The sequence below is a fragment of the Adiantum capillus-veneris genome, chromosome 13 (assembly GCF_014529385.1).
Source record: "Adiantum capillus-veneris isolate H3 chromosome 13, ASM1452938v2, whole genome shotgun sequence".
NCBI lineage: Eukaryota > Viridiplantae > Streptophyta > Polypodiopsida > Polypodiales > Pteridaceae > Adiantum > Adiantum capillus-veneris.
The window spans coordinates 136,904,771-136,932,263 of NC_140943.1; the positions used below are offsets into that span (position 1 = coordinate 136,904,771).

At 44.2% G+C, this 27,493-nt stretch overlaps 1 protein-coding gene across 2 annotated transcripts in view; it reads left to right on the forward strand.

The window, feature by feature from the left end:
* Positions 1-27,493, forward strand: part of LOC147444929 (FAD-dependent oxidoreductase family protein) — a 109,322-nt gene that overhangs the window by 34,726 nt on the left and 47,103 nt on the right. The gene's annotated exons all lie outside the window — the stretch shown is intronic.

The window sequence follows — 27,493 nt, forward strand, 5'->3', positions numbered from 1 at the left end:
CCTAAAATCCCTGCAAACCCAAAAAACTGCCAAAAACCCTAATTTCTGCAGAAACCCTAATTTCTGACAGCAAACCCTAATTGTGTTGGGGAGCCACGTGGCAGCAGGAGCAGTTTGCGGATTTTACGCCGCAAAACGCGTTGACAGCTTTTTGCTTGCTTTTTTGGGCTCCACGCCGAGAGAGAGAGAGAGAGAGAGAGAGAGAGAGAGAGAGAGAGAGAGAGAGAGAGAGAGAGAGAGAGAGAGAGAGAGAGAGAGAGAACTTGCTTTTTTTTGGTTTAAAAAAAAAGATACTCTCTAAAGAGAGAGAGAACTGCTGCTTTTGATTTGAAGCTTTTGGGGCTCTGCTTTTGGGCATCCCTTGTAATCTTTAAATTAGTGGTGAGGGCCTCACTTCTCAGAGCATCTGGACGTAGAGTCTGAGAGTGAAACCCTAGCCACACTCTTGTACTTTGATCTGATTAATATAAAAAGAAATACCGAAAGGGGCGCCAGTCTTTGGGGCCAATATCTCTAGGCACGGAACTCCGCCGGGCCAGTGCAAATCTATTGTGATCTGTGAATTGTTTTGAAGTGGTTATTTGGTGCTGTCGCGGTTGATTCTTGACTTGGAGTGTCCAAGTCGGTATCAGAGCACCGTCGATTTCTCTTCTACGGGAAATCCGATCCCCGAATTTTTTTTTCCGTGGCACCTATGTCTTCAGGCAATGATCAGTCGACTCCCTTTGCATTTGGAGATGCGGGCTGGGATCACAACGAAGATTCCGGCACGGAGTATGGCCCGCCTAGGCCTACTCAGGCGGAGCAGCAAGAGATGGAGCGTCGTCAATTGATTGGCGATGCAACAAAGATGATGCTCAATTTTGCCAAGGACCCGAAGATGGCAAAATATATGAACCAGACCTCTTTGGAAGAGGTACAGATGGAGTGGCAAAGAACCACAACACCACTCCCGAAACCTGCTCTCAAGAAACCTTCTGCCTCCAAGAAATATACGGAGAAGGAACTGGAGAACGTGGTTGATGCACGGATTGCTCAGCTTTTTGACGCGCAAAAGAAAGCCAAAAAGCACGGCAAAAAGTAGAAGAAAAGCACTGACTTTCCAGGTTATTTGGATCGTCAGTCGACTTTTGACAAGGCAAAGAAACAGAAGAAGCGTGTTCGATTTGAAGGAGTACCCAGTTCTTCTTCTACTTCTTCTTCTGACAGTTCTTCTAGCTCCTCGGATTCGAGCGAAGAAGACAGAAAAAGTAAAAAGCGAAGCAAGAAACAAAGGTTCGGAAAGGGCAAGAAAAAGGCAAAGAAGGCTGTATCTCGCCCAGAGACTGACAGTTCTACTGAGGTCTCGTCTACAGACAGCTCGGATTCTGATGATGGATAGTTTTATGCGAACAAGAAGAATTTTTACAAAGCCAACCAGTATGACTTTCTCGAAGATAAAAGCAAGAAAGTCCGAGAGTTTAAGGAAGGTGGCCACTCGATCAAGTTTGATACTTTCTCAGGATACTCAGATGCTTCGAAGGCTTTGTCTTTTATACAGCAGTTTGACATCGCTTTTGCGGGAGGACGCTTTTCAGAGCACTCCAAGATTCGGAGAGCTGCCTCTTATTTTAAGGGGAATGCTCGTACTTGGTGGTCCACGCTTCTTTTAAACAAGACTGCGCCACTTAAATGGCTGAAATTTAAGAAGCTTTTTATTTCTTCTTGGTTGACTCAAGAGTTTGAGCGAGATATACGAGCTGCTTGGAACCATCTCCGGATGACCAAGAGCGATACAGTGAATTCTTACTGTGAAAGATTCTGGAACTCTTTTCTACCCGCCTCTTCATTCAAGAAGATCTCGTTCAGAGAACAGATTGAGCGGTTTACCTTGGGTCTATCTACAGAGATCCAAGATCACTGCTTGGAACAGAAGTCAGCTTCTATTCAAGAGTTGATGAGTCATGCGAAGCGGGGCTTTGCCATTCACTCTGGCAGGCTGACGTACCCCACAGATGAGGCCATGACACAACGAGCCGAACAGACTTATGGGAATGAAAGTAGAAAGAAAAAGAGCAACCCAGAGAAAAAGGATGCACGACCCAAGCTCGCTACAACAGAGCGGGGAAGTGCTTTGGATGCGGGGAACATGGACATATCTCCGCGAAGTGCCCTAAAAAGGCACAGAAAGATTAGAATGATAAAGACGACGACAGGCCTGAGAGTTCGAGAGCAGCTGAGGAATGTGGTAGAAAAGGCAGATAGAAAAGCAGAACTGGTATCACATGGCGTGGGACTTGCACCGAATCAAATGAATGAAAGTACAAACTTTGCCGCTTTTTGGGGCAAAGTGAAGGATCAGAAAGCTCTTTTGAAGGAGCCAAGGCCAACTTCTTTTCACTTGGAATTGGCGGCTCCATTTGGAATTACGCCCGACAGACTGATGCCACAGGCGGAGGTAGTTCGATTGGCACCCGGATGGGATGTTGCCATTACACGAGCATTGGCAAACTTTGATTGTAATGACAGGGGTGTTGAGGGCACGCGAGTGACGTTCTACTCAGGATCCCTTGGTATCACAAGAACTACGTCGTGGTTGACTACCGGGCCGAGAAAGCGACTTTGATAAATGAAGGGCTTAGAGATTGTACTTGATGAACTTCAGTTTCTTACTCATTCTTTTGGGAGAGAACTGAACGCTAGATAAAGGTTGAATATATTTTGACTTGATCAAAAGAACACCAAGATTTTTCTCCACACTCATGCCGATTGCTTCTCAGAGGGCCTGAAGATCAAATCATTGATCCGATACCTGGAAGCACGCCACCGAATCGGCCACCTTATCGTGTGAGCCGAGTACAGAAGGAAAAGATTATGAACCAAGTGAAAGACCTCTTGGAAAAGGGTCTTGTCTTGCCTAGTACTTCACCGTATTGCTCTCCAGTGTTGTTGGTTTTGAAGAAAGACGGATCTTGGAGAATGTGCATCGATTATAGAGCTCTCAACAAAATCACCATCAAGAACAGATTTCCGATTCCTAGGATCGATGATATACTCGACAGGTTACAGGGATCCTCGTGCTTTAGCAGGATTGACTTGAAGAGTGGATATCATCAGATAAGGATAGTGCCGAGGAGATGTCTACAAGGTTACAGTGGTATCAAGACAGCTTTTCGGACGACTTTTGGGTTATTTGAGCTTTTGGTGCTGCCTTTTGGCTTAACCAATGCTCCTGCGACATTTAATAGGATGATGGACACGATTTTTCGAGAGTACAGGCTATTTGTTGGCACTTTCTTTGACGACATCATTGTTTTCTCCAAAAATGAGGCAGAACACAGAGATCATCTGCTTCAAGTCTTTTAGGCATTACGAGATCACACGTTAGTGATTAATGCAAAGAAAAGTGAATTTTTCCTACCGGAGATACTTTTTTTTTGGGACACATTATGTCAGCAAGAGGAGTGCAAATGGACCCGGCCAAGATAGAGACTATCCGTGATTGGCCCGATTTGAGGAATGTCCATGAAGTTAGAAGCTTCTTGGGACTGTGTTTGTACTACAGGCGGTTCATACGAAAGTTTGCAGAGGTTGCTTCCCCTTTGCATATCTTGACACAGAAAGGAGTACCTTTTTCGTGGGGACCCACAGAGGTGACTGCCTTTCAGACATTGAAAGAGAAATTGACTACGGGACCTATTTTGACTTTGCCGGACTTGCAGAAGTCATTCGAAGTATATTGTGATGCTTGTGGTCGTAGTCTGGGTGCAGTCTTGATGCAAGAAGGCCATGTCATAGCTTACGAGAGCCATTTGTTCTGTAGGCTGGAGATGACAACACAGATTTATGAGAAAGAGCTTTTGGTGGTTATCCATGCTCTTACTCAGTGGCGGCATTACCTACTCGGAGCGGATTTTACTGTCTTTACAGACCATCAGAGTTTGCGCTACTTCTTCTCACAAAAGCAGCTTTTGGAAAAGCAGATGAGGTGGGCGAACATCTTGTCACAGTTCCACTTCCATATTGTCCATGTGCAGGGACAGAAGAATGTGGTGGCAGATGCTTTGTCTCGGAAACCGTTGGTTCTGGCTGTTTCCGCGATACATCATAGGAGCTTCGAGGATATGGTCGATCAGTATGCCACGGATACAAATTTTGCAGATATTTTCACACGGATACGGGATGGGGAGACAGTAGCTGGATACTCCCTTCGGGAAGGCTACTTGATGAAAAAGACTATGTTGTGCGTTACACAGCGGTTGAGGGATAAGGTTATGACAGAATGCCACTGTCCACCTTTTACGGGTCACCGCGGCATTGCTACCACCATGAAGGGGGTCGAGAGATACTTCTTTGGGCCGAGACTCAAAAAGGATGTGGAAGAGTTTGTGCGCAGTTGCTTGGTATGCCAGAAGGTCAAGTTTGACAGGCATAAGGCACAGGGATTGTTACAGCCTTTACCCATATCCACCCACCCCTCGGAAAGTATTGCAATGGATTTCATTTTTGATCTCCCAAGAAAACAGAATGATCACGATGATTTTCCGATTACATGGCACGTCTCAGACGATTGTCTGCGACAGAGACTCCAGATTTATGAGTTTGTTTTGGAAGGCAATTTGGGAGAACATTGGCATGCAGTTGCAGTTCTCGTCATCGTTCCACTTGCAGACTGACGGGCAATTTGAGATTGCCAATTCAGTGATTTTAGATTTATTGAAGTCTTGTATTTCGGATCAGAAGACTCAATGGGAAAAGAACTTACCTTTGGTGGAAATTGCCTACAATAACACGATACACTCTTCGACGGGGAAGACGCCATGTGAGATTGTTGAAAGTGCTGCGAAGGTTCCATCCTTCCTGAGCACGAAAGATTAGATATTTGAAACGGATAAATATTCGCAAGATTTGGATACGGCTTTTGCCAAGGTTCGAGAGACTTTGCAGGAGTCTCAAGAACAACAGAAAAAGGTAGCGGATCGCCATCGTCGCGACTTGAAATTGAAGGAGGATGATTGGGTGCTCTTACTTTTGAGAAGGCACGCCTATGAAAGAAAAAGGGAAAGGAGAGGCTTTTTCCAAAGCTTAGTATGCGATACTACGGACCTTTCCAGATCACTGACAAGAGAAATGATGTCTCCTTCCGATTGAAACTGCCAGGTACTTGGAGGATTCATAATGCATTGCATGTGAGTCTCTTGAACCCTGTTAAGGGTGATGTGCCTGATGATGGGGAGCCTGATGAGCAACCCGAAGTGGACGAAAACGAGGAGATCCTTGTTCTTGAACAGATTTTGGCACATAACGATACGAAGAAAGGTAAAGTCCGAAGGCGGTTCTTGGTTTAGTTCAAGAACTTTCCTGCATTTGATGCGAAGTGGATGGAGGAGGAGGACCTAGCAGATACTCCTCGGATTGTGAAACTTTACCTCGATGTTTTGGTTTAGCATAGTCTACTCCAAACGGAACCCAAAAACTCACCTTGGCCGAAGATCTGGTGCAGTGGGATGCACAAGAGGGGAGTTACTCCACTCCTTTGTCAACAGATGCCTTGATTTAGATACTAGAGTCATTGATGTCTCTTTGAGCTTCATGGATACTGAGAGCTGACAGTATTCTGCTCTATGACTTTATGAAATGGAGTTCCTGATAATGATACTGATTTGTTCTTGACTTCTTGTGAGTGTAGGAACTGATAGCCGAAATGACTGCAGCATTTTGGTATGATTGATCTCGAATAGACATGGTTGCAATAGGGGTTAGTCAATCGGACATCGATGAGGTCCCGATTGGACCTAGATGTGATTGCTAGCTACATTGCCGATAAATCACGGCCTAAGATCCGAATGAATGTTGAATGTCATGTGATGTCCTGTGATGTTTGGTGATGTCCTGTGATGTTGTTTGATGTGACTGTCGATTTTGTACATTTGCTAGATGTGTGTTCCTAGTACGTAGGTACTAACAGTCAGTGTCTGCTAAGACGGTTTATGGCTTTTGTCGGTTTTGCAGGCGTAATCGCGGTCGATTACAATGCTTTCAAGAGGGGGGTATGTCACAAAGTGATGATGTGGCTACCGATAGCTGAAACCCTAATTTGAGGCTGAAACCCTAAAATCCTTGCAAACCCTAAAAACTGCCAGAAACCCTAATTTCTGCAGAAATCGTAATTTCTGACAGCAAACCCTAATTCTGCTTGGGTGCCACGTGGCAGCAGGAGCAGTTTCCGGATTTTGCGCCACAAAACGCGTTGACAGCTTTTGACTTGCTTTTTGGGCCCCACGCCGAGAGAGAGAGAGAGAGAGAGAGAGAGAGAGAGAGAGAGAGAGAGAGAGAGAGAGAGAGAGAGAGAGAGAGAACTGCTGCTTTTGATTTAAAACTTTTGGGGCTCTGCTTTTGGGCATCCCTTGTAATCTTTAAATTAGTGGTGAGGGCCTCACTTCTCAGAGCATCTGGATGCAGAGTCTGAGAGTGAAACCCTAGCCACACTCTTGTACTTTGATTTGATTAATATAAAAAGAAATACCGAAAGGGACGCCAGTCTTTGGGGCCAATATCTCTAGGCACGGAACTCCGGCGGGCCAGTGCAAATCTATTGTGATCTGTGAATTGTTTTGAAGTGGTTATTTGGTGCTGTAGCGGTTGATTCTTGACTTGGTGTGTCCAAGTTTGTTACAAAGGGACTCCTTTCTGTATCAAGAATATGCAAAGGGGAAGGCAACCTCTGCAAACTTCCGAATGAACCGCTTGTAGTACGAACACAGTCCCAAGAAGCTTCTAACTTCATGGACATTCCTCAAATCGGGCCAATCACGGATAGTCTGTATCTTGGCCGGGTCCATTTGCACTCTTGCTGCTGACACAATGTGTCCCAAAAAGTGCATCTCTGGTAGGAAAAATTCACTTTTCTTTGCATTAATCACTAAGTTGTGATCTCGTAATGCCTGAAAGACCTGAAGCAGATGATCTCTGTGTTCTGCCTCATTCTTGGAGAAAACAATGATGTCGTCAAAGAAAGTGCCAACAAATAGCTTGCACTCTCGAAAAATCCTATCTATCATCCGGTTAAATGTCGCAGGAGCATTGGTTAAGCCAAAAGGCATCACCAAAAACTCAAATAACCCAAAAGTCGTTCGAAAGGCTGTCTTGTAGACGTCTCCCAGCGTGATTCGGATCTGATGATATCCACTCTTTAAGTCCACTCTTTAAGTCAATCCTGCTAAAGCACGAGGATCCCTGTGACCTGTCGAGTATATCATTGATCCTAGGAATCGGAAATCTGTTCTTGATGGTGATTTTGTTGAGAGCGCTATAATCGATGCACATTCTCCAAGATCCGTCTTTCTTCAAATCCAACAACAGTGGAGAGCAATACGGTGAAGTACTATGTTGGACAAGACCCTTTTCCAAGAGGTCTTTCACTGGGTTCATAATCTTTTCATTCTGTACTCGGCTCACACGGTAAGGTGGCCGGTTCGGTGGTGTGCTTCCAGGTATCAGATCATGGTTTGATCTTCAGGCCCTCTGAAAAGCAATCGGCATGAGTGTGAGAAAAATCTTGGCATTCTTTTCATCAGGTCAAAACATATTCAACCTTTATCCATCGTTCAGTTCTCTCCCAAAAGAATGAGTAAGAAACTGAAGTTCATCAAGTACAATCTCTAAGCCCTTCATTTATCAAAGTCGCTTTCTCTGCTCGGTAGTCAACCACGGCGTAGCTCTTGTGGTACCAAGGGATCTTGAGTAGAACGTCACTCGCATGCCTTGAACACCCGTGTCATTTTAAACGAAGTTTGGCAATGCTCGGTGTAATGGCAACATCCCATCCGGGTGCCAGTCGAATTACCTCCACCTGTCGGGCGTAATTCTAAATCGAGCCGCCAATTCAAAGTGAAAAGAAGTTGGCCTTGGCTCCTTCAAAAGAGCTTCATGTTCCTTCACTTTACCCCAAAAGCGGCAAAGTTTGTACTTTCATTCATTAGATTCGGTGCAGGTCCCACGCCATGTGGTACCAGTTCTGCTTTTCTATCTGCCTTTTCTGCCACGTCCCTCAGCTGCTCTCGAACTCTCAGGCATGTCGTCGTCTTTATCATTTTGTTCTTTCTGTGCCTTTTTAGGGCACTTCACGGAGATATGTCCCTGTTCCCCGCATCCAAAGCACTTCCCCTCTCTAATGAAGCGAGATTTCTCCTGAGGAGTAAGCTTGGGTCGTGCATCCTTCTTCTCGGGGTTGCTCTTTTTCCTTCTACTTTCATTTCCAGAAGTCTGTTCGGCTCGTTGTGTCATGGCCTCATCTGTGGGGTAGGTCAGACTGCCAGAGTGAATGTCAAAGCCCCGCTTTGCATGACTCATCAACTCCTGAATAGAAGCTGACTTCTGTTCCAAGCAGTGATCTCGGATCTCTGTAGGTAGACCGAAGGTAAACCGCTCAATTTGTTCTTTGAACGAGATCTTCTTGAATGAAGAGGCGGGTAGAAAAGAGCTGCAAAATCTTTCACAATAAGCATTGATTGTATCTTTCTTGGTCATCCGAAGATGGTTCCAAGTATCTCGTTCATATTTTTGCGTCAACCAAGAAGAAATAAAAAGCTTCTTAAATTTCAGCCATTTAAGTGGCGCAGTCTTGTTTAAAAGAAGCGTGGACCACCAAGTACGAGCATTCCCCTTAAAATAAGAGACAGCTCTCCGAATCTTGGAGTGCTCTGAGTAGCGTCCTCCCGCGAAAGCGATGTCAAACTGTTGTATAAAAGACAAAGCTTTCGAAGCATCGGAGTATCCCGAAAAAGTATCAAACTTAAGTGCTTGGCCACCTTCCTTAAACTCTCGGACTTTCTTGCTTTTATCTTAGAGAAAGTCATACTGGTTGGCTTTGTAAAAATTCTTCTTGTTCGCATAAAAGTTTCCGTTGTCAGAGTCTGAACTGTCCATAGACGAGTCCTCTGTAGAAGTGTCACTCACTGGGCGAGACTTAGACTTCCTTGCCTTTTTTTTGCCCTTTCCGAAGCGTTGTTTCTTGCTTTGCTTTTTGCTTTTCCTGTCTTCTTTGCTCGAGTCTGAAGAGCTAGAAGAACTGTCAGAAGAAGAAGAAGAAGAACTGGGTAGGCCTTCAAACTTGACGCGCTTCTTCAGTTTCTTCGCTTTGTCGAATGTCGACTGACGACCCAAATATCCCGGGAAGTCAGTACCTTTCTTCTGCTTTTTGCCGTGCTTTTTGCCTTTCTTTTGCACGTCGAAAAGCTGAGCAATCCGTGCATCAACCACGTTCTCTAGTTCCTTCTCCGTATATTTCTTGGAGGCAGAAGGTTTCTTGAGAGCGGGTTTCGGGAGTGGTGTTGTGGTTCTTTGCCACTCCATCTGTCCCTCTTCCAAAGAGGTGTGGTTCATATATTTTGCCATCTTCGGGTCCTTGGCAAAATTGAGCATCATCTTTGTTGCATCATCAATCAATTTCCGACGCTCCATCTCTTGTTGCTCCGTTGGAGTAGGCCTAGGCGGGCCATACTCCGTGCCGGAATCTTCGTTGTGATCTCTCCAGATGCAGAGGGAGTCGACTGATTATTGCCTGAAGCCATAGGTGCCACGGAAAAAATTTTCGGGGATCGGATCTCCCATAGAAGAGAAATCGGCTGTGCTTTGATACCACTGTAAGAGACTTGGACACTCCAAGTCAAGAATCAACCGTGATAGCACCAAATAACCACTTCAAAACAATTCACAGATCACAATAGATTTGCACTGGCCCGGCGGAGTTCCGTGCCTAGAGATATTGGCCCCAAAGACTGGCGCCCCTTTCGGTATTTCTTTTTATATTAATCAGATCAAAGTACAAGAGTGTGGCTAGGGTTTCACTCTTAGACTCTGCGTCCATATGCTCTAAGAAGTGAAGCCCTCTCCACATATTTAAAGGTACAAAGGATCCCCAAAAGCAGAGTCCCAAAAGCTTTTAAAATTGAAAAGCATCCGTTCTCTCTCTCTCTTTCTGAGAGAGTATCTTTTTTTCAAAAAAAAAGCAAGTTCTCTCTCTTCTCTGGGCGTGGAGCCCAAAAAGCAAGCCAAAAGCTGTCAGCGCGTTTTGCGGCGCAAAATCCGGAAATCCGTACAGCTGCTCCTGCTGCCAGGTGGCACCTCGGCAGAATTAGGGTTTGCTGTCAGAAATTAGGGTTTCTGGCAATTTTTAGGGTTTTCAGGGATTTTAGGGTTTCAGCCTCAAATTAGGGTTTCAGCTACCCGTAGCCACGTCATCACTTTGTGACAAGCCCTTGAGGGTTGGGGCTGGGCCTCTGGAGTAGGTCGGGGTCTCCTCCGTGGACAGGCCTTTGCAAGATGGCCTATCTGTCGACAAATGAAACACCGATTCAGGAGGCCCGAATACTCCATGCTCTGTTTGAACCAACCCCCACTCACCCGAGGAAGTAGTATGACCTTCGAGAGAGTGTGGGTGTCGCTAACTAGAACTCGTACTGAGGGACTGCCGGCCGCCTTGGCAACTACTGAGGCTGCCGTGCGAGGTGTCTCTAGGACAGTCCCAATCTCTGAGCCTATCTTGGACAAAAGTGGTAAGTACTCCCTCCTCAAACCAGGAAAGCAGACGGAGATGGGAAGGTCTACCTCCTCTACCAGAACATCCGAAGCTAGGTCAAAAGTGGGCTCGAACTGCTCGGATGGTCAGGGGGCTCATCGCGATGACCTTGGACGCCATCTCGGAGCTCTTAAACTCTATCTGATAGTAGCCGCGTCCGAGGAACTGAACGTCCAAGATCGTGCCCACCTTTGCAAGAAGGTGGGCCTGGAGAAGGTAACGCAGCTCTCCTCTGCTGGGTCCGGTACCGAGAATCTTGCAAATGACGGAAGTCGACTGCAGGCGTTTCACCTCTGCAGCCAAGCTCACTTGCTCTGTCAGAGTGAGAGCAAGTCGAATGGTGGGCTCAGCGGATCGGGCAAGGGGACTTCATGAGAGTCCCTCTGTGGCAGAGCTTGAGTCTCCATCTGTGTATGCTACTGTGGCGGAGAAGGAGTGGATAAAGTAATTTATCTGCAAAAAACCCCGACTAGCACTGTCAAGAAACCAACATCGCCAGAGCCAATCGAAAGAAACCTTTGGGGAGAGTACGACAGAGAATGAAATGAGTGGGGGGCGGGGGGGGGACAGCGCTGTCGGAACGTGTGCGGTCTAGCTGGGAAGGTGCAAAACCTCTAGCTGTGAGAGTTCGTGATGAGAACACTTTGTGAAAAAGCGTTTTGTGGAGAATCACCAACCCTCTTTCTAAGGGTGACAGAGAATCTAAGAGCGTTCGTGACAGCAAAGTCACAAACCCTCTTTCCTATCGTGCTTGGAAATTGCTTGTTTTCATAATTGAGATTTAGATAAGAGGATCATCAAATCACACTCAATTTCACTTTAAAAGACCATTTGAAAACACTAAAGTTTCAGTCATGAAACCTCAATGCTCATACAAGCACAATTCTCAATCAAAACCCAAACCTCTTTCATGGTATCATGTAGCCTCGCCCCCAATTACATAGTCGTAGCATCAAACAGTTGAAAGGAATGCTCCAGCTTCCACCTTCATGACGACAATTTTCTGATTTATGAGCTTCTAAAGTGAAGCCCACACACCATTTTGATAAGGGAAAACCCTAATTCACTCCCTCACAAGCTCAGATACAAGATTGTGAAGAGGCGTGACTGTCATACATAGACATGGATTGAGCAATTATGGAAGCCATTACATAGTAGTGATAAATTGCAGGTTTTTCTGTAAAAAGCCCCCTTCTCTCTCTTCCCCACGGCAATATGAGCTGATGTGTCAATTTTTGGGCCATTTTGCCACTTTGGACCAAAAACTAGGCCATTTTCAGCTCATTTTTGACCCAAAAAATGTCATTTTTAATGCGAAAAATCCCAAACGGAGTCAAGAAAATCCCTAAATTTGTGGGATCAGTCGCATAAGCATAAAAAGCATAGATAAGCATCATTTTCATCAATATACCATTTTGGGTCACTTTCCATGCAATTCTGCAACGGCGCTTGTTAGTTGCTATTTTTGGCAGTTTTTGCCTGCATCAGTCCTTGTAGGCGAGATGAGTGTGCCACCATGAAACACTTGGATATGTACATTGTCAAACCAAATTAGGCATCTTATCAATTGAAAAAGCACGCAAATGAGCCACATCCAGGGCCACGACTCCCCGGATAGGTATGTACATGATAGCAACCGCAATAGCCGCTTTAGCATATATCACGATATGTACATTATTGCTTTTCTTTTGATGCATCGAGAAGTGTGAAAAGTGAGGTGAATGTTTTATTTCACACTACGTACGTGCCACGTCACGATATCCACCCCCTTTTGAACATGCACATCCTCCGACATGTGCCAACATTTTCCTTATATAGGTTTAATCTTCGTTAAGATCCACAAATATTTGGATGTCATTTTCATTTTCTGCAAAGTCTGGAAAATCATACTCTGCTTCTTCATCCTCATCTGTAGCAATGTCATTAGGTTCTTCATCATCATCTTGTTGTGAATCAAAAGGATCATTATTATGTCTCCTCGTGAACATCTTGATTCTTTTGCCCGCTATGGGAATTTTACGCTCTGTTCCATCGAGCTCCCTCAAAGTATATGTAGCATTTCCATGCACATGTTTGACAACATAGGGACCAAACCACCTTTTTGTAAGTTTTCTTTGTGTGGTGTGTTGGTTGTCAAGGCTACTGTCATACATTAGGACCCAATCACCCTCTTCAATAGGCTTTGGTCGAAGCCTATGTCTTTTAGCAAACCTATCTTTATTCTTTAGTCTTGCATCCTTCAATCGAGCTTTAGCAATGTCTATATCTTCCTGTCTTCTTTCCAATTGCCTTATGCGCAAAGCAAGTAGATTTTCCCTACTTACACCATCTTCCCAAGGTAACATGTTCCAAGTAGGAACTACATCCTCAATTGGCATGACTGGCTTCTGACCATACATCAATTCAGTAGGCATGTAACCAATCACTGAGCTATGAGTTGTACAATCAGCCCACAAAGCATATGGTAGCAACCTTGGCCACTCAGGCATTCTACCTTTGCTTGCCTTAGCCAAAGCTTTGACAATAGGAGGATGTCCTCTTTCACTTTTCCCATTTCCCTCTGGATTATAAGCACAAGTCAGGGCTAGCTTGATACCAATTCTTGTAAAGAAATCCCTTGTTTCATCTACATCTAACTCACCTCTATCAGCAACTATCTTTCCCACACAGCCATAGCGGCAAATTACATCTTCAAGCAAAAATTTACAAACAACATCTGTAGTTTTTGTCCTCAATGCACGCCCTTCCACTTGGTTTGTCAAGTCTTTTCGTGCAAGTACCAAGTATCTCATTTGCCAAAGTCCTAAAGGCATTCTGACTAGATCAACAATCCATTAATAGTGCATGGCTAATGGGTATGTAGGATGCAATCCATCACGATGACGTACATTGGAATACATTTGGCATGTGACACAAGACTCCACAAAATCCGCTACATCCTTATACATGCCTTTCCACCAATATCTCTCTTTCACTTTGAAAAAAGTAGCCCATACACCTCAATGTCCAACATATAGGCTTTCATGAAGCTCTTTGATAACTTTGAGCTGAATAGGCTTATCACATACTACTCGTAATGGAGTCCCATCTCTTCTTTTAGGATGTTTCCATAAGTAGCCATTCCTCAAGAAGAATCTATATGCTTTCTTTCTGATCCTTTTGAATTCTGACTCACTCCAATTATCTTGCTTTTGTAAAGTACTCAGGTAGCGACCTATGAGCAACCATTCATCCTCATAGAACTCCTCTGAAAAGAATTCAAGTGAAGATACAATGCATATAGCATCACACTTTCCATGAGAAATTGTCTAGAATTTTGTGTCCACATCTTCTTCCTCATCAATCATATCATCCTCATCTTCATACCTTGCCCTTGAAAGCATATTTGCCATTGCATTATCTTTTCCTGCAATGTGATTCAATTCTGGGTTCAAGGACTTTATATAAGCAATCCACCTGAGCATAGCAATATCAGGAGTAGAGTAGCTTGCAATCATCCCCAAAAGTGGTAAGCAATCAGTCTCCACAACTACAGATGCTCCAATGAAGTACTCTTTGTCACACTTTAATGCTGTAACCACCCCCCATAACTCCCTTTTTACCTGTGGATATACTCTTTGGCGAGAGCTTAGAACCTTGGTCCCATACCTGTGTTTCTCTTCATCGTCTTGTCCTACTGCCCATTCAATTCCTGTTGGACTAGTGTCCATTGTCACAATCACCGGTCTTCGACACTCATAGTCAATCTTCCTCAAAGTTGGTGAAGACAGCAACAATTGCTTCAACTTCCTCATAGCTTTTACATGTACATCATTCCATTGAAACCTTTGATTCTTCCTTAGCAATTGATAAAGAGGATCTGCAACATGTGCATAATGTGGAATCCATATGAGATAGAAGACACATGCACCTAGAAACCTTCTCACCTCCCTGATATTTACGTATACTTCCTTCATCCTCTGTATTGCATCCACTTTAGTTGGACTAGGTCGGCGGACATGAGGATTACAAAGATGTCTCACTATCAATATTTCTTCAACCCCAAACACTGACTTTTGCCCAGTAATGTAAGGTTCGCTTCTTCCAGCCTTGTTAAAATTCTATCACAATCATTGATGTGGTTTGCAACATATTTACGGCACCCCCTCGAATTTAGAGCCTCATCTTTTTAGCTAAGTCGCATCCTTTGATTGGAACGTCATCAAGAAAAGGCATTGTAATTTGAGGTATGAAGTCACGAAGGACTTTGTTCATACCGTTCATCATGTGCGCAACCGAGTTGGTTGCTCCCTGGAGCCTGCGGTAATGTGCACATTCTTACCAAACCCAAGGGTGTTCTCATGGTAGTCAAGTCCCTGCTTTCCATTGCTAGTTAGAACTGATCATACCCTGAGTACAAATCCCCCATAGAATATATTGCCCTTCCTGCAAATGCTTCTGCAAACTCATCTACAATTGGCCCTGTATCCATATTCCTATTTGTGACTTTGTTGACAGGTTGCATGTCTTGAATGAAACGTAGAGCTCCATTTTTCTTTGGTACTATGAACCATCTGCTTGAGTAGGGGGCACATGAAGGTTCCAAAATCCCCATCTTTATCTTTTCATTGAGTAAATCTATAAGCTTTGGCAAGAGTGCTTTTGGCACTGGAATTGGTCGTAGATTCCAAGGCACATGAGATACAGTGAATATTACCATTGGTTCGACTATAGATAGATCCACACACCCTATCTCATGCGGCTCAAATGCAAAAGATTTTCTATGTTTGGAGAGTGTCTGTTCAAAGAATTTTCTTTCAATCTCTGTCAAGGAGTCATTGCCTCCAACTTTTAACATCTTCAATGACTCTTGCGTAAACTTGTGTCCAATTCTTTTTGGATCTCGGAGACTAGGTTGCAAAGAAGCCCGATCCATCGTTTCCTTGCAATTTGTAGGCAAAGGCAATGCCACTGGTTTCACCTTCTTTGCTATAGTTTTGTACTTCGTCTCCACTCGCACTTCTAGATCTTTTTGCACATTAAAGAACTCCTCATCTTTGAAAGACTCAATGATTCTATACATGTCCATAGAAGCTACTTTTACGAGGTTATTTCCTTGTTGGAAACTAGAACTTGTTATAGCATTGAGATCACCCATAGTATCTACAAAACAAACCTCCTCAAAAAACACCTGAAATGTACTCGTCTTCATTTAGCAAATTATGGTTTTTGTATTTTCTCTGTACACTATTTACATATTGTTTTTGTCCTTTCTTTAAATCTCCAAGCTTTGTGAAAGATACTGATCCATCCTTTGCTACTAAGGCACCTGTAGAAAAAGCTTCTTCTCCCTTTGGATCATGCGAGAACCTTTTTCTTTCTGTACCACTGCACTCCCGCTTTACAATGGTACTCGGCCAAAACCCCTCATCTCCCTTTGATCTTGAAACTCCTTGCTTGGTTTTGGTAGAGAATGGTCCCTTAAGCTGTCACGATTTCGCTCATGGTCAATGCAAACTGTCAAGAATTGAATAGCTCGTTTTCCATCTTTGCTTTTGACCATGGCATAGGCAGATTCATCATCCAATACTTTTGTCTCCATTCGCACTGCGGTGATGCATGGTTGTCCAAGGATTAGAGGATAGCTTGACATCTCTTGAACAAAGAAATTTTGCTAACCTTTCACATCCCCTATGGTTACATTAACATTTGGACAAGCACCATAGAGATCCCCGGATGAGTTGTTTGTAGCCCTAATCATCCACCCATTGTCAGTATCAATTGGCCACTTTCCCTTCATATAGAAACTCTTGGACATGAGGTTAATCTATGAACCATGTTCTATCAAGGCCACATAAGGCTCCTCAAGATCTCCCACCTTAACCAAGGTTTCTGTTGTAGCCCTTGCCCAATGGTTTCTAGAATAGTGGCTCTTATGAGTGGCTTCTTCTTCATCTTCATCTTCAAATTTAACATGCCTATTTCTGCCGCCCGAAGACTGGTAGCAGCTTACAAAATTCTCATCTTCATCTATTTGTTGTACTTGTATCACATGTGTCTTTGAAGCACTCTCTTCAGCTTCTGATTGGATAGACTCTGTTAAAGCTGGTCGCTTCATTAATATGATATCAATGATTTCCTCGTGGAACTCTCTTTTTGCAATGCCAAGGACTTCTCCCAATGTAAACTCCACCTTGCTATTTAAGATCCTTTCCTCTAAAACTTTCTTTAAATCTATGGTAGCTTCAATATCTGATTGTAGCTTGTATGATGGGCTTTTTCCCTTGCTCTTTTCTTTATCTTGCTTCTCCTTTGATGCAGCATCTCTCATTGGTACTTCTTGTGATGTAGGCTTCCTTGCCATTGGCTCTTGAGAGGGACTCGGATCTCCCTCCACCTCTAGTAGCCCTCTTTGAGGGGCCTTCATCCCCATTTTCTCTCCTTCGTTTTTCTTCAACAAATGCCTTGTTTCCTCGACACTTTGCAATGTAGGCATGCATTGACAAAGCATCTACAGGTTCATTCCACCCAGTCTCAAGACGGATACAATCTCCTGCTTCATTTAACACTTCTTTAATCAACTTTCCCTTCATAGCTAACTCCATCGCCGATGGCCAGACATCTTCACCATCCTCACTTACGTCTTTAATATATTTTGACCCTTTGAGCATGACTTGACCAGCCTTTAAGCCAAATGTTGCTGCTTTAACCATAGAGATAGCATGACTGGTTTCCATGTCCTCAACTAGCTTTTTCATCCCTCCTTTGCCAAAGTTGGTCGCCAAGGGCTTCCCTATTTCACTAAGATGTATCTTCCCTTTTTTGAAGAAGACAAGATCTTTACCCAAGGCATCTTTGAAGCTTTCACAGTCCCTTCTTGGATGGTCTGGGCTGTCACACCAGATGCACCTATTTACAAATCCCTCTCTGTTTTGAGGTCTTTGACTTGATGACTGACCAAACGTTTGCCCCTTTTCTTCAAGCCTTGCTAGCTTTAATTTCAGCTCGCGTATGCCCTTCACAAGTTCTTCAAGCATAGACCCATCATCCTTAGAAGCTACAATAGCAGGTTTTGGTTGCTTCTCAATAATAGCAGGAACTGGAGCACCATTGTTCACGACCATCTTGTCTCTCCTGCGTTGTCTTTTTGCCAACAGGGAGACTGTATCTTGTACATCATTCCACCTAGTCTTCAAACTTTGCTCTGCATCTTTGGCTTCCAAGAGAAGCTCTTAACTTTTCTTCAATTTCTTTGCCCGCTGCTTGTAGGAAAAGTTCTCCAAGGAAGCTTGTTCAGTTTGTGATAGTTGAGCATAGCGTCGCTCAAACTCTCTGAGAAGCTCTGTAGCAAAAATCCCTTCTTTAGGCTTTGCAACCCAATCTAAGAAAGTTCTTTTGGTCACCCTCTCAGAGTTCTCCATAAATTAGTTTTCTTTTAGAGCAAGCTTGAATTCCTCCCAATTTCTTCCATGAGCATTTTGAATCGCCATAATACGGTCTCTGATCTCTGGGACACAAACTAGCTCAAAACTTCGAACCATGTCTTCCTCACACACTCGGTTCAACTCCATTTCCTTCATATAATCTCGTAGATACTTTGTGATGTCCTTGCCATCAAACTGGTCAATTCTCTTCACAATGGACTGTAGTGCTTTTGTGGTTGAAATCTGGCTTCTTTCCGCTGCTTGTTACTGCTGTATGTACATGGCAAATGCTTGAAACATCTGCATGACTGCAGGATTAAAGTGTATCCAAATGTGTCTCTTGATTTTCATCCATGGCTAACAAAGTGTCTAGATCAATTCACAAACTCCCATCACAGCAACTTCGCGTTGGGTTCACCAGAAATGTCGGAATGTGTGCGGTCTAGCTGTGAAGGTGCAAAACCTCTGGCTGTGAGAGTTCATGATGAGAGTCACAAATACTTTGTGAAAAAACGTTTGTGGAGAATCACCAACCCTCTTTCTAAGGGTGACAGAGAATCGAAGAGCGTTTGTGACAACAAAGTCACAAATCCTCTTTCCTATCGTGCTTGGAAATTGCTTGTTTCGTAATTGAGATTATGATAAGAGGATCATCAAATCACATTTAATTTCACTTTAAAAGACCATTTGAAAACACTAAAGTTTCAGTCATGAAACCTCAATGTTCATACAAGCACAATTCTCAATCAAAACCCAAACCTCTTTCATGGTATTATGTAGCCTTGCCTCCAATTACATAGTCGTAGCATCAAACAATTGAAAGGAATGCTCGAGCTTCCACCTTCACGACGACAATTTTTTGATTTTGCAGAGATTTACGAGCTTCTAAAGTGAAGCCCACACACCATTTTGATAAGGGAAAACCCTAATTCACTCGCTCACAAGCTCAGATACAAGATTGCGAAGATGCGGGACTGCCCTACATATAGATTGAGCAACCATGGAAGCCATTACCAAGTAGTGATAAATTGCAGGTTTTTCTGTAAGAAGCTCCCTTCTCTCTCTTCCCCACGGCAATATGAGCTAATGTGTCAATTTTTGGGCCATTTTGCCACTTTGGACCAAATTAAGGCCATTTTCAGCTCATTTTTGACCCAAAAAATGTCATTTTTGATGCGAAAAATCCCAAACGGAGTCAGGAAAATCCCTAAATTTGTGGGATCACTCGCATAAGCATAAAAAGCATAGATAAGCATCATTTTCATCAATATACCATTTTGGGTCACTTTCCATGCAATTCTGCAACGCGCTGTTAGCTGCTATTTTTGGCAGTTTTTGCCTGCATCAGCCATTTTCAGCTCATTTTTGACCCAAAAAATGTCATTTTTGATACGAAAAATCCCAAACAGAGTCAGGAAAATCCCTAAATTTGTGGGATCACTCTCATAAGCATAAAAAGCATAGATAAGCATCATTTTCATCAATATACCATTTTGGGTCACTTTCCATGCAATTCTGCAACGTACCTGTTAGTTGCTATTTTTGGCAGTTTTTGCCCGCATCAGTCTTTGTAGGCGAGATGAGTGTGCCACCATGAAACACTTGGACTATGTACATTGTCAAACCAAATTAGGCATCTTATCAAGTGAAAAAGCACGCAAATGAGCCACATCTAGGGCCACGACTCCCCGGATAGGTATGTACATGATAACAACAGCAGTAGCCGCTTTAGCATATATCACGATATGTACATTATTTCTTTTCTTTCCATGCATCGAGAAGTGTCAAAAGTGAGGTGAATGTTTTTATTTCACACCATGTACGTGCCACGTCACGACAACGCAGGGGGGCTAGAAGCGACAGAGGGTGGGGGGTAGCGTGTGGCGGGTAGGAAACGGTAGTGAGGACTGAGGGCGGGCGCAAATGGCGAGGGTGGCGGCAGGGAGGGGTAGCGTAAGGGGAAGGCGGGGGACAGCGCGCGCGCAACAAGGAGTGCGGGCAGCGCTAGGGTCGGGGGAGGGAGCTAGCTATGGCGAGAGGGGGGGGGGGCGACATGTGCATGTGAGGGGAGCGTGCAGCAGCAACAACGAGCAATCTCCGCGATCAGATTCCACCAAACAGATTAGACTAACATGCCATGGATTGCCAACTGTGCCTCTTGCCATGCGTAATACCAATTAATGGAATCACCGGCAAGGCACATGGTTGCCGTTAAAACCTTGCTATTCCCTGTCTTCTTAGTTGTCGCAAAATAAGCATTAAATTGATGTGACAAAGAATGAATAACACTAGCATTCATCTTACCGTCATACTTACTGAATGTGATCTTCTCTGTGACGGGGTTGTTGGAGTTCGAGTCTCTGCTACTTGATGAACTACCAACATCTTTGACCGGCTCAGATTTCGAGGTAAGTACTTGTAGTACCAAGTCTTGCATGTGTTGGTCTCTCTACGCCTCACGCTCTAACTCCAAGGCGGCTTCTCTGTCTTCGGCCGCTACTCGTTCGGCTTGGCGTGCTTGCTCACGCTCAAGCTCAATAGTTGCCTTTCTTTCTTCGGCCGCCAAGCGCGCTTGCTCGCACTCATGCTCCAAGTCGGCCTTTCTTTGCTTTTCTTTCTTTGCATTTGCGATCCAATTCTGCTTTTCTTTCTTCGCGCTCGTGATCCAAAAATGCCTTTCTTTCTTCACGCTCGCGCCTCAAGGCGGCGCGTTGTGCTTCTTGTTGTATCATCATGTCTATCATCTTCTTGACCAAAGCCTCCATAGGATTTGGTGCAATCCTTGGCGTAGATGGGGAAGGGGGAGGGTCAAAAAAACCTCCTAGTGGGGAAAATTCGTTTTCGCCACTTCCATGCTTACCACCTCCATGCGGAGTATCCATTCCGCTTTGGGTGATGACCATATATTGAAGTCTTGGGTTCTTAAGTTCACGAGGAAGTTGGGTTCTTGTGGTTCTTGGGTTCTTGAGTTCTTGAGTCCTTGAGTTCTTGAGGTTCTTCTTTCGCTTGCAATCTGTGTTAGAGAAAGATCTTCTCTTTCCCGCGGGCGCACCCCTTGGGTGGCCTTGTGCTCACACCAAGGTTGCTTTTTCCCACCTCATGTCGATTAGCCAACCGCTAAGTGCACGGTCCGCTCTCAATGAGTGAAAAGAGAAACAAGGGGAGGCTGGACAAGCCCTTCTTTCTTGGGTTTCTTGTCACTCTTCAAAAACACGATTAGGAATCGACACGCCCAAGTGGACTTGGGTTACGTGTGACCGCAACAAGCAAAAAAAAATCTTGTGGTTCTTTCCTTGAGTGATACAGAACACTGCCAAAGCTCTCATACCAATGTAAGGTGCAGTGGAAGTGAATGTTGAACTTTGCTCAAGATGAGTGCTCCGAACTGTGCTCAAGGGTTCCTTTTACTTACGGAAGGGAGAGCCTTCCGTTCCTTTAGTGAGAGAGTGCAAATGATCACAAACAAAGTGGTAAACACTGTGAATGAAGGTGCTGAGACTGAGAGATAGAGAGAGAAGAATACGACACCCGAATGTTGTCAAACCCTCTTCCGAAGGCCCCACTCTCTATGGCGAAAGCGGTCCACTATTGATTGCACAAATCTCTACAATGGTCTGAATGCAATGTTTTGCCGACGATGTCGACGACAATGAGATGGGCTGAAATCTGAAAATGCTAAGGGCTGAAATCTGCAAATCTGGTATCTGCTGAATTCTGACTCTATGTCGGTGACGACGGTGATGACGACGATGCGATGACAACGCGCTGAGAACTCAGATGCTGAAATCTGCTAGTAGCGGGTTGAATCTGCAAACACTGGCTGATCTGACCGTGCGGCGAGGATCTATTGCGGGAAGGTGAGATCTGCGAGGTTCGGGGGTTGCGGTGCGGAATCGGACTGCTGAAAAGTGAAAACTCGGATGCAAATCTGGGATCTGTCGTCAAGGAACTGCAAACGCTAGGGCTTATTTGCAACTCCAAAAACGCTAGGGCTGATGGGACATCTGTTGCAAAAAGGCTATGGATTCTGCTGTCACCAGGCTGATCTGCAAGCTGCAAAACACTGGGGCTGATCTGCAAATGTTGAAAAACGTTGGTCTTTGGTGGCTGAAAACGCTAGGTTGCCTGCTAGGGAGTCTTGCTGAGAAGGTGCACTGTTGGACACTTGGTCCCTGCCGCCTCTTCTGCCAGAAAGTGCTAGCGCTAGCTTTCTTATATATTAACCTGCCAAAGTTGCCCTACCCAGTTTCCTAACAAAGTCGCTTAGTTGGGAAACTGGGTAGGGAAAATGGCTAAAATAGGGAAAATAGGTCCGTGCACTGTAAAAATGCTCATGATGGTAATCTGATGATCATGTTGTGTGCAACCAGAGGATATGCATCTACTCTAAGTGCCTGGACATGCACCGTTTGCGAACAGACTCACAAAAGTGCCAGAACACTTTCTAAGCTAGACTAACTGAACCTTTGTCATGAAGTAGCTTGTCCATGTACACATAGGGTTAGATGTGCACGTGACAGTAGGCCAATAAACCTCTAGCCAAGTCAATTGTTGTATGGTTTGGCCTTGTGCAAAATGGAGTCCTACCACTGTAGTATGAGCTTGACTTAAGTAGGTTTCTTGTTCCTCTGGGTTAATGCACAAAAGTAGATTTTCATCCTTGTTTCTCTGATGCAGTCTTCCAGGAAGCAATTGATATAGGGGAAATTGCTCTATCAATCTGGTGTGATAGGAAGTGGTATTTGTGAATCTACTTGCACTATGGTCATTAGTGATACAAGGTCTTCCGAACATCTAGGAATCATTTCCACAGAGAACTAATAAGCATCTAGCAAATCATCGTCTACCCCTTTTGGAGCTTTCCTTGAGGTGATCCTTGACAGATGATCCGCTCTTTGGTGTGTGGTACCCTTTTTGACAGGATGATTAACCACCTTACAATTCTTCCTGTAGTATTGCATGGCTTGTTTACCAAATAGAGCAAGGCTTAATGATCTACGAAAAAGACAAACTTATTAGCTAGCAAGTAGTGTGTGAATTTCTGTTGGCATATGATATAGGAAAATCCATAGTTCCCTCTCTTGGCTAAGCTAATATGCAACCAATAGCAAAATTTGAAGCATCGATGTCACGCTTGTTGATGCTCAAGCCCAGGTGTACTTCATGCGTCCCAGTAGGATAGGGAGCACTCGCACATTGCGGAGTCTGTTGGGCCTCCAAGACAGGTTTCTTCTGTCCACGAACAGGTGGTTAGGATGCCGATTCCACAGGTTTTGCCAATTCAGCCCGCCACCTTTCAGAGTCCACATGTTGCATTAAATGGACAAGGAACCAGTCTCCAAGCAATGCATCCGTTTTTTCCACCACCCACGGTACATCCTGGTTATTTCGGGGGTGGAACTGTGTTTCAAAGTATAGCTATGGCTGGTTATGCGTTTGGAAACCGGCATTATATGCCAGGAGTGTGTTTGGGGAAATGCAAGGCATGATGCCAAACCCCATGTATGGTAATATCGCCATGCAGCAAGGCTTTCAGAGCAATCAGGGCCAGTTTAGGGTGCCACATGGCAATTTTGGCATGGTTGGTTTTTCTGGACAGCAGCCAGATATGGCACTTATGACGCAAAATGTCAATGGCCAAGGAATGCCGATGATCCTATTATAGTTTCCATGTTGCAAACAATTCCCTATGACAATTTGGGGACATTGGAAAAGCCAAAAGCCTACAAAGAAGGTGGTGCAAGTGTAAAGTTTGACACTTTCAACGGCTTTGAGGATAAGGCAAAGGCTCTTACTTTCCTCCAGCAAAGGTCAGGAAAGCTGCCAATTTCTTGAAAGGCAATGCGCTTACATGGTGGACGCTACTGTTGGTGGAAGGACAGGCACCCGCCATATGGGTATACTTCAAGCAAATGTTTGCATCTGCGTGGTTTTCAAATGAATTTGAAGCCGATGTCATAATGGATTGGCACCAACTTGCTGCCGCTACTTGCAAGAGCTTAGAGGAATACAATCAGAACTTGTGTAAAGAGTTTCTCTCAGTAACTTCCTACAGGTTCGTGCCATTGACAGAGTAGATAGAGAAATACTGTTGTGGGCTGCCTAAAGGGCTCATAAATTACTGTACAAAGAACAAAGTGGCTACCCTTACTCGGCTTATGGAAGTTGCCAACATTGGTCATACCTTGTTGAAGGTAGAAGACAGTGGGTTTCAGGGCAACGCGAAAGGGGGTACGTCAAAGAAAAAACCAGCAAAGAGATCCTTTGCAAAAGCAGCTCCTGAAGCTTCCCAGGAGTCTAAAAGAGAAGAGAAAGCTGAAGATTTAGCTGTGTCTTCTGGAGCACATGCCAAAAGAAAGAAAAGTTAAGGGAAAAGTTGCACGACGATATTTGGTGAAGTTCAAGAACTATCCACCTATGGATGCAAAGTGGATGGAAGAGTGTGAACTGCTAGTCACCAAATCTATTGCTGCTTTAACTTGAGGCCTTTGGGTTACAGCCTATGTATGCTTCAACTCAACGTGTGCAAAGGAGGGGTAATGATAGAGCTAGCACATCAAATGTACATACGGATTCAGTGCAATAGAGGTGTGCATCGCTCTTCCTGTGTTAAAGGTATTATGCCCACTTCTATCATAGATGGAAATGACAAAAGTATGAAGGTCTCATTAAGTCATTTGTATCTATGTTTCATCACCTTTCTTGTAGGTATATGCGGTGATAAAAGAGTACTAACAACACAAGATCATCAATGGCATGTATCTATGGCATGTATCTATGGCATGCAATCGAGGACATTTGCGATTTCAAGAGGGGGGTAGGTCACGAGGACATGGAAACTGCTAACCTTAGTCACGAGGACGTGACAAATGCTAACCTTAGTTGTTGGTTTCTTTGCGATGATTTTTGTTTAATTTTTGGGAGCTTCTTTTTGAAGTCACAAATGGCCGGACATTGTGTGGCCAGTGTGAAATAGCCGACGGCCGAGAGTTTCACCCGCAATCGGGAAGGACAGGTCGCCACGAGATGGTCGAGCCAGTCGGCACTGAATCCGAGCAGTAAAAGGGTGTCTACGCTCAATTCAAAGTCATTTAGGCCCCTCGCTACACTTATAAGTTGGTGGGTACTAGGAAATTAACTCAAAAGAGGCTTAAGGGACACATGGCGGCTGCAGATGAACTTGCCAAGTCTGCGAGAAGAGGGGGCGCCCATTTTGAGAGAGAGAGGGCTGATTTTTTCTCTTCAAGTGACTACAGAGCGTGTGTGAGTAGTGGGTGCAAGTGATCACAACTTTAATGGAAAGCTTGCCTTCTCTCTTGCTCCATGTAGCGCAACGATTTTCTCTCGTGCATCTCTTTCCCCCCTTTGCACATATGGTAATGCCCCACTAGTTGGGCTTCTCAGATGACCATGTACAGTTCTGCAGGTTCTATGTGCGTTTGCCAAGGCAAGAGCCTTGTGTATAGGAACCGGATTAGCTAATTGCTAATCCCCTTCAGGTACGCACAATTCCATCACGAAGGAATGCGAAAACAGAGAGTTTTCTCGGGTGAAAACTCGTCCGATTTACAAGGGAACTGTCCCATTGCTTGCGGGAGCATTTGACACACGCATAGACGTGTTCGCTCTGCCCAAAACGGTCCAAAACACAAAATTACAGCCTGCTGTGTTTTTCGGCAGGTTTAGGGTTTTGCACCTAAATTGTAGGACATTTCCAGGGGAGCCTCGGGAAAGCCGTGCGATGCTTAAACAGGGCTTTGGGTACGTGACAGTGACAAAACAGGGAATTACAACATGCTGAAATTGACCTGCAGCTCATTGAAAAGCTTCCATACCGTAAGGGAAAGTGTCCTTGACGTGTACTTTTGACCTATAGGGATTTTTGCGTCGTTGGGATCTATGGCCAATTGGTTGTAACCAGAGAGAAACTGTAAGCCTCTTTGCCAGCTACCCGTTCTAGAACATGATCAATGATCGAAAGAGGATAATTATCTCGTATGGTGGTTGCATTCACCTTCTTGAGGTTTACACAAACTCTGAGTTTGCAATTCTTTTTTGGCACCACCACAATAGGTGATACCCAATTAGTGTGTTCTATTTCGTAGATGAACTCAACTTCCTTGAGCTTCTCGATCTCTTGCTTGATCTTCTTAGCAAATGTCTCATTGTAGGTGTATGGTTGTTGTCTACTCGGCATAGCGTCATCTCTCATAGGGATAGTATGCTGACATATTTGAGGATTCACTCCCTTAAGATCTTTATAGGACCAAGCGAAAACATCCCCAACTCTTTTAGCGTTTGAACGAGAATTTCTTCCTCCTCTTGCGATAGATGTGTAGCTATGTACGTTGGTTTCAAATCTTCTTCCGGCTCTGCTAGGTCGATTCGTTGGGCGTTTTCAGGGCCCTCATAGGCTTTTCTTGGTTCTCTTGGCTGTTGCAATGGTTGCTCTACAATGATTCTTCGGTCTGCAAAGCATATTTTTTGTAATGAGATGAAACACTGATTGCTCCTGGTTTATCACTTTCTGACTCCATCTTTGTGGTCCTGATTCTTTCAATGTCGTTTCAACTCCTTACATTTCGCTTTGCGCTCGGTTTTCGATATTGGAGGTTCTTTTCCTTTAGTTTCATCAAGTTTGCCCAGTTTTTGTTTTGTTTTCGTGCATCGATCCATGTTTTTCATTGTTGGATATCGTCCCATTATTTTGTCCTTGATGCGATCCGATGCATCAACCATCATCAAGAACTGTGTTTTGTTTTTCTTTGTTGTTTTTCTCGTTCTTCTTTTCAATTTACTTTTTTTTTTTTTTTGATATCTTTGTTAACGTCTACGATGCTGGTTTGAGAATTTTAAAAAAATTCTTCACCTCCCCTGAGTAGTAGTTTCGCTCTTACGTGCTCCTTTTCAGAGTCCGATCCCTCCGTTGAGTGTTTCTTCCTCCAACTCATTCGTGACATTATAGTAGTGATTAGAGAAGGTCTCCTCAATCATTTCAATAAATACCATCCGGATAGGAACTATGTCATTGCCTTCCTCATCACAAAAGTGTGTGGATGTGGATTTGTTAACGCACACATCCATAGTGGCTAGAAATCTGAGTCCACTCAAAGGGTCCAAACAAATGCTCAAGGAACGGTTAAGGTATGTATTCCCCATCGTTTACTTCTCTATCTAGTACGTAGTCTTCTCGTCGTAAACTGCTCGATTCAGAAGCCCCACACATCCAAATGGGAGTGTTTTTATGTATCCATGATGGTAGCTTAGTTTCTGTTGAGGTTTTCAAATCCAACTCTTGGATTGATGCCCTCGGGACATCCTTGTAAGAATGATCCCTCAGATTTACACGAGTAATTGATCCGACTCGTTTCAGGTAAAGATAATCATTTTCTCAATCCTGGATCATTTGTATTTGTCTCATGAATGGTCTTCCTAGCATGATTTCATAGTTGAGTTTCTTTCGAAAATCTACAATGGCAAAAGTGTGTTGGTAGGCAATTCCACAAAATCTGACTATCATGTTTTCTAGTAA